Source organism: Elephantulus edwardii, unplaced genomic scaffold (assembly GCF_000299155.1).
Source record: "Elephantulus edwardii isolate Elephantulus edwardi_28Jun2011 unplaced genomic scaffold, EleEdw1.0 scaffold00557, whole genome shotgun sequence".
In the NCBI taxonomy this organism is placed as follows: Eukaryota; Metazoa; Chordata; class Mammalia; order Macroscelidea; family Macroscelididae; genus Elephantulus; species Elephantulus edwardii.
This window is the reverse complement of record NW_006400307.1, coordinates 205035-211732: the sequence shown is the minus strand read 5'-3', so window position 1 is coordinate 211732 and position 6698 is coordinate 205035. Positions and strand designations below refer to the sequence as shown.

Below are 6698 nucleotides of genomic sequence, written 5' to 3'. Positions count from 1 at the left end.
CGTTTTTTGATTTCCTGGCTACTGGTGCCAAGAGTGTTGACCGTGGAGCCGAGCAAACTGAAGCTGTGAACACTCTCAGTCTCTTCGCCATCCATCCTGATACTACCAATTGGTCCGGTGGTGAAAATTTTTGTCTTCTTGACATTGAGTGTCAGAAGAAACTCTGAAGGAAACACTAAATGGATGAAAATCAGGAAAGGCGTATGCCAGGGATGTGTCCTGTCTCCATTCCTTTTCAACCTGTAGGCAGAACAGATTATCCAAGAGGCTGGGCTCTATGAGGAGAGGTGTGGCATTAGTATTGGTGGAATATCTACCAACATTCTGTGTTACGCAGATGACGCAACCCTGCTTGCTGAAACTGAGGAGGACCTGAAGCGGTTGTTGCAGAGCATTAAGGACTGCAGCCTTTGGTATGTATTGAGGCTCAATGTCAAGAAGACAAAGATTCTCACCTCTGGACCAATTGGCAGCATCGGTATGGATGGTGAAGAGATTGAGATTGTTAACAACTTTAGTCTGCTTGGTTCCACAGTCAACATTCTTGGCACCAGCAGCCAGGAAATTAAAAGACGTATTTCCATGGGAAAGTCTGCTGTTAGGGACCTCTCCAAAGCAGTGAAGAGCAGTGGTGTCACTCTGGAGACTAAGAAGTGTCTGATACAGGCCCTGGTCTTTGCAATCACTTGTTTTGCATCAGAGAGTTGGACAATGACTAGAGGATAGAAGGAGAATTGATGCCTTTGAGCTGTGGTGCTGGAGAAGAGTATTGAGGGTACCATGGACTGCCAAGGAAACAGACAGATTTAACCTGGAGAAGGTTAAACCTGGCTGCTCCTTAGAAGCAAGGATTCTGGGGCTTCATATGACATACTTTGGATATGTTGTAAGGGGGGACCGGTCCTTGGAGAGGGACATCATGCTTGGGAAGGTCGAGAGACAGCACAGGAGGGGATGACCCTCTATGAGATGGATTGACTCAGTGACTGCGGTAATTGGGATGGGTGTCTCAGAGGCAGTGCAATTGGCACAGGATAGAGCAGGGTTTAGGTCTGTTGTACATAGGGTCGCTATGAGTCGCAAGCGACTCAATGGCACATAACAACAACAATGTTTTGGAAGCAAGTCACCAGGCCCTTTCTCCTCCTAAGGTGCCTGTCAGGGCCTAGAACCTCCAATCTCATGTACAGGAGCATGTGAACCATCTGCGTACAACTTTCTCCCCTCCCCCTCAGGGAATGACTTAAGGATTTTTCTCTGAGTATATCATGCTAATCAGTGTGACAGGGCTCAATAAACACATTTTTGAAAAAGATTGAGCACGTGGAAACAAACTCACTTTCGCCATCTGGTGATAAAACTGAGAAAATGAATTTGAGAAGCACTTTGTGTTCCGGAGGCTGAAGGAAATCAGTGCTGGCGAACTAGTCCCTGCTGCTGGCAATTGGCTCCTTTGCACGAAGTGATGGGGAAAATAAATAACAAGGTCACAATGTGTGCAGTGCAGATGTAAAAAAAAAAAAAAAAACAAAAAAAACAAAAACAACCCTCTGTTCTCTTTAGTTTTTGAATATTTTGTTATCTCCAGCTTCATTTCTGCCACCTAGGCCATACTTTCCAGCTACCATGCTTCTTCTTTGTTTCTGACTTTGGCATTACAGTCAACATTTATCAGTAACATGTCTTGATTGTATGCTTGATTAATTCAAATTTTTTTTAAGATTCATATATGTTTAATGTATACAAAACAAAGGATAGGACAGTCAATAGATTCAATAGAAATTATCTGTACAATTAATATGATGGGGCAAACAGGACAGGGGAAAGGGCTATAGGACCCACACCTGAACATGTGAAAAAAAAAATAACTTACACAGCAACCCTCCCCTACAAGAATGATGAAGCTCTCTCCCCAGCCCCCAGGGCTCGGAGGCATGTTAAACCACACCCGCTGTAGGCCCCAGGGTGCTGGAGGGAGTGAAGAGGGGCACCAGTCCTGAGGAAGGCAGGCCTACGAGGAGGCCTTGAGGCGATGGCTGGCGGAGTGTGAGCTCAGCAGCTTGTCCACCATGGTGTGGGCATAGCGCAGGCGGCTGGCCAGCTCCTTGGAGCAGCCATACTCCTCCAGGAGGCTCAGGCGGTACGTCCGGAAGTCCCGATTCTCGTTGATGTAGGTCACGGCTGCCATCAGCGGGCACAGGATGAGCTTGGTATGGTCCTGGAAGAAGTTGATCTGCACGGTGACATTGCTGAGGTGCAGGACGATGGCGCTGCGTGTTCGGAACCAAGTACACAGATAGGGTAGCCGGGCCAGCTTGTCACCTTCCCGGGGCGTGATGTTGGCACCGGCCTTCAGCAAGTGCTCGCTCATGTAATTCCGGAAATACTTAAGAAGCGTGATCTTCTTCATCAAGGAGTTGGGTCGGGAGCTGATGGAGAGGTAGGACTCGGTGCCGTCCCGCTTGATGTACTGCAGGCTCTCGCCGTCGTTGTAGAGGATTAGGCGTGTCGTGTCATTGAAGAGCACGCCCACACTGTTGTCACACAGCTGATAGCCGAGGCCATACTTGTCTGAATAGTCCACCCACTTGCTGATCCAGAAGATGGGAATGCAGGCGGGATCCTCAGCCTCACCAGCCCACGCTCGGAGGGCTTGGCCTCATTGACGCTGTGTAGTTGCTGCAGCAAGTCCTGAAGGTGAGAGTCAATCGCCTCCGCGGCCTCCTGAGCCACTGGTTCGTCCTTTTCCTGGGGACGCTCAGGAACAGAGTTCTCCAAGGCTTTATTGAGGACTGTGAGAGGCTTCCGGCTGCTGGAGTCCAGGTTGCTGGGAGCAATCGAAAACCTAGGTGGGATGGTGAGGCAGGTGACGGGGAGACGGACAGGGATGTAACCAGAAGTGAAGAAGTCATCGTTGAGCAGCTCGCTAATGCTCGGGCGAGCAGAGGGATCCAGCTGGAGCATTTTCTGGATGAGGGAGGCTGCTACAGGGTTGATGTGCTTGGGAATACTGTATTCATTCTTCTTGATCCGGAGGTAGGTCTCTTTCAGACATGATGTCTCAAAAGGCGGCTTGCCCACTAACAAAGTATACATGATACATCCAATGGACCACACATCCACCTCGAAACTGTGCCCTTTCTTGCTCAACACCTCGGGAGCAATGTAATTAGGAGTCCCACACAGGGTCTTCTTCCGTTCCCCATCATACTCAACTTTGGTGGCCAGGCCAAAATCCCCTATTTTCACCTCTAGATCTTCGTTCAGAAAGAGGTTGCCCAACTTGAGGTCCCGGTGAATGACCCTATTTCGGTGCATGTACTGGCAGCCCAGGACAATCTGCCGCAGGTAGTAGCGGGCCTCGGGCTCGGTCAGCGCTTTCCTTCGCTTGTGCAGCTCCAGGAGAGACCTTCGACGGCAAAGCTCGAGCACCACGAACACAAAGTCACTGTCCTCGAAAAATCCGTGGAAACCAACGACATGCTGATGGGCGAGGCTGCGGTAAATCGCTATTTCCATGGACATCTTTTCCTTCTGGTGCGGCTTGAGCAACAATGACTTGGGCACAATCTTGCAAGCGTAGAATTCCAGGGACTCCGGGTCGGTGATCTCGAAGCACTTGGCAAAGCCTCTCTTGCCCAGAAAGCGGCCGCGCAGGTAGCGCCGCCGTGTCTCCACTAGGATCTCCGGGATCTCTTTCGCCGGCTGGGCAGCCGCCGTGGCGCCGAGAGCCGAGATTCTCGGGGGCCTGGCCTTCCCAATCTCGACCGGTCCCCGTACCATCTTCCCTGACGCCTTCGCCACGCTCATGGCTCCGACTTGCTCTGCGGACAGGACCCTGATTAATTCAAATTTCAAAGCCCTCAATTTCTTCATTTTTTACTTCATTGATTGTTGTTATAGTTGAATAGTAGTCATATTAAAGGCCTTCTTTGTGTGTGGATAGTATCTTATCAATGTGGGAAGAATGCTACGAAGAATGCAAAAGGTCACTAAAAGACAAGTAAAAGAAAAGACCAAAATGGATGTCAAAAGAGATGCTGGAACTTTAGTTTCATAAATATCTGAAAGCTTAACAGTGAATATGGAAGACTGAAGAAGAAATTATGCATTATTTATTAAACTGTTGGCAAAGAATAATGAATATACTATAGAAGAGCCAGAAGGAAAAACAAATGTTTCTTGGAATAAATACAGCCCTGCATCTCAGATGATAAGGTAGCTTCATTTCACATAATTTTTGCATATTATCTGGTAGAGTTAGTCTGTGGAGAAGGACATCATATCTGATAAAGCAGACACTAAGATCTTCTTCAACAGAATGAAATGGCATGTCTTGGGTCAGATACTCCTTATTTTTCAAAGTGATATTTTTACTTTTTAGCAGTAAAAATAAGTCTTTGGTGCAAATTTACCCAATACAGTAATGTACAGATTGATTTTAACTCCTGCTTCCATGGATGTTGATGGTGGAGCGAAGTAAAAGGAAATCCTTGACAACTTGTCTTCATTTGTTCATGATGTTGTTTATTGCATCAATTGTGAGGATTTTTGTTTTCTTTGTGCTCAGATGTAACCCACACTGAAGACTATACAATTTTGACCAACAGCATTAAGTGCTTCAAGTGCTCTACCTTTTCAGAAAGCAAGATTGGGTTATTTGCTTATCATGGGCTCTTGATGAATCTTCTTTGAATCCTAATGTCAAATTCTTCTTTGTTTAGATTATTTGTTCAGCATGCAGATTGAATAAAAGTGGAAAAAGAACAATGCAGCATGAACAGAAAACATGTGACATGGGTGGAACCAACAATACTTTGAGGGAAACACTGCTATCTTGCTACATCGTATGGTAACCCTTCAGCTTAAGCAGAAGAGACAAGCTTGAGTTGGGCAGAGACGCAATTTCTAGAAGGGAACAATAGGCTTCTTAGTTTGCCATTCAGGTACTTTGGTGGAAAAGCTGCAATCTAGCTACACCATGTGTGGTCCTATAAGTGGAAGGGACTGGGACAGCTCGAGATGCCATTTCTTATTTCAGGTATTTGGTGGAAACATTGCTATTGAGCCTAGAAGAGAGCACAAATATATAGGTATTTCACAAAACATTACAGTACTTTGGATCACTACATTGTTACAACAATTTAACATCAACTAAGAAAAGACTCACATAATGCCAAGAAAGCAGTGTTCTACCTCACTATCATGAAAAAACGAAATATCTTTCTCTTAAAAAAGCATATCCAGTGAATACTCCTGATAGAGAGAACCAGAAGAAATATGTTGATGTGGAGTTATTTGAACTGCTGTAGAAGAAGGTGCAAATAATGGAAGAAACCATTAAGAGAGCAAATACTCCAGAGACAACAGTCCAGATGAAATATATTGATGAGGAGAAACTTGAACAGTAATGGAAGAAAATATAAAAGAGAAAAGAAAGAATTGAAACTAAAGATAATGAGGTATAAGAACTTAAAAATTCATCACAAGACACAGGGGGTATAGCCAACACAATACTGGCAATAACATAAATGCATGCAAATGCAATCCATAATGTTAATACTGAAATGGCTGAAGTGTCCAAAATGCTGGTAGGACGAAAAAGTAGAACTGAAGAGATGGGACAGAGAGTCAAACAGCTGCAAGACAAAAGCCTCACTGGAAACATAGTAGAAGAAAAATCAGAAATGAGACATAAAGAAAATGAAGAAAACATTAGAAACATGAGATGATATCAAAAGGAATAACATATGCATGACTGGAATTGGAGAGCAGTGGCATGACAGGCAAATCAGTGAGAAAATTGTGGAAGAAGTATTAGAACAAAACTTCCCAGGTATTTTGAAGAACGGGAAAATCCACATTCAAGAAGCACAGTGAACACCAAATAGACTAGACCCCAAAAGAAAAACATCAAGACATAATATAGTCTAATTCTCTGAAGATAATGATAGAATTCTAAAAACAGTATGAGAGAAACAAAGAGTCACCTACAAAGGGGAAACAATTAGATTAAGTTCTGATTTCTCATCAGAAACCATGCAAGCTAGAAGACAATGAGGTGGTATGTTCAGAAAGTTGAAAGAAAATAATTGGCAGCCAAGGTTCTAACCTAGCAAATCTCTCCATTAAATATGAAGGAGAAATTAGATCCTTTGCAGAAAAAAAGGAAATTAAGGAATTTTTGAAAACAAGACCAAAACTACAAGAAATTTTAAGTGAAGTCCTGTACATGGAGACAACAAAGGAAAGTGCATGGATGATAGTAACCAGAAAAAAACAAAAAAGAAGCACAACAAAATGGCAATGGTAAAACCTGACCAGACAATAATCACACTTAATGTGAATGCACTAAATACACAAATTAAAAGAACAAAGGTAGCAGAATGGATACAGAAACAAAGTCCATCAATAATCTTGCTTACAAGAGAAACATCTAAAAAAAGAAGAGAAAGACAGACTCAAAGTCAAAGTCTGGAAAAAAAAATACCAAACAAATTGAACTCATTCAATATTATTCAAAATGGTTGACTCTGGAGAACATTATGCTGAGTGAAATATCCCAGTCACAAAAGGACAAATATCGCATGATGCCACTGTTGTAGAATGGGACTAACCTCGGGGTTGGGGAGAGACTGAGTAAGATGGGTTCAATAATGTATACTGCACTGAAGCAGAGGAGGGAGAAAACTGTTTAA

At 43.9% G+C, this 6698-nt stretch overlaps 1 protein-coding gene and 1 pseudogene across 1 annotated transcript in view; one reads left to right on the top strand and one right to left on the bottom strand.

The window, feature by feature from the left end:
- Positions 1-6698, top strand: part of LOC102851830 (atherin-like) — a 99915-nt gene that overhangs the window by 37741 nt on the left and 55476 nt on the right. The gene's annotated exons all lie outside the window — the stretch shown is intronic.
- Positions 2012-3810, bottom strand: LOC102851000 (annotated as a pseudogene).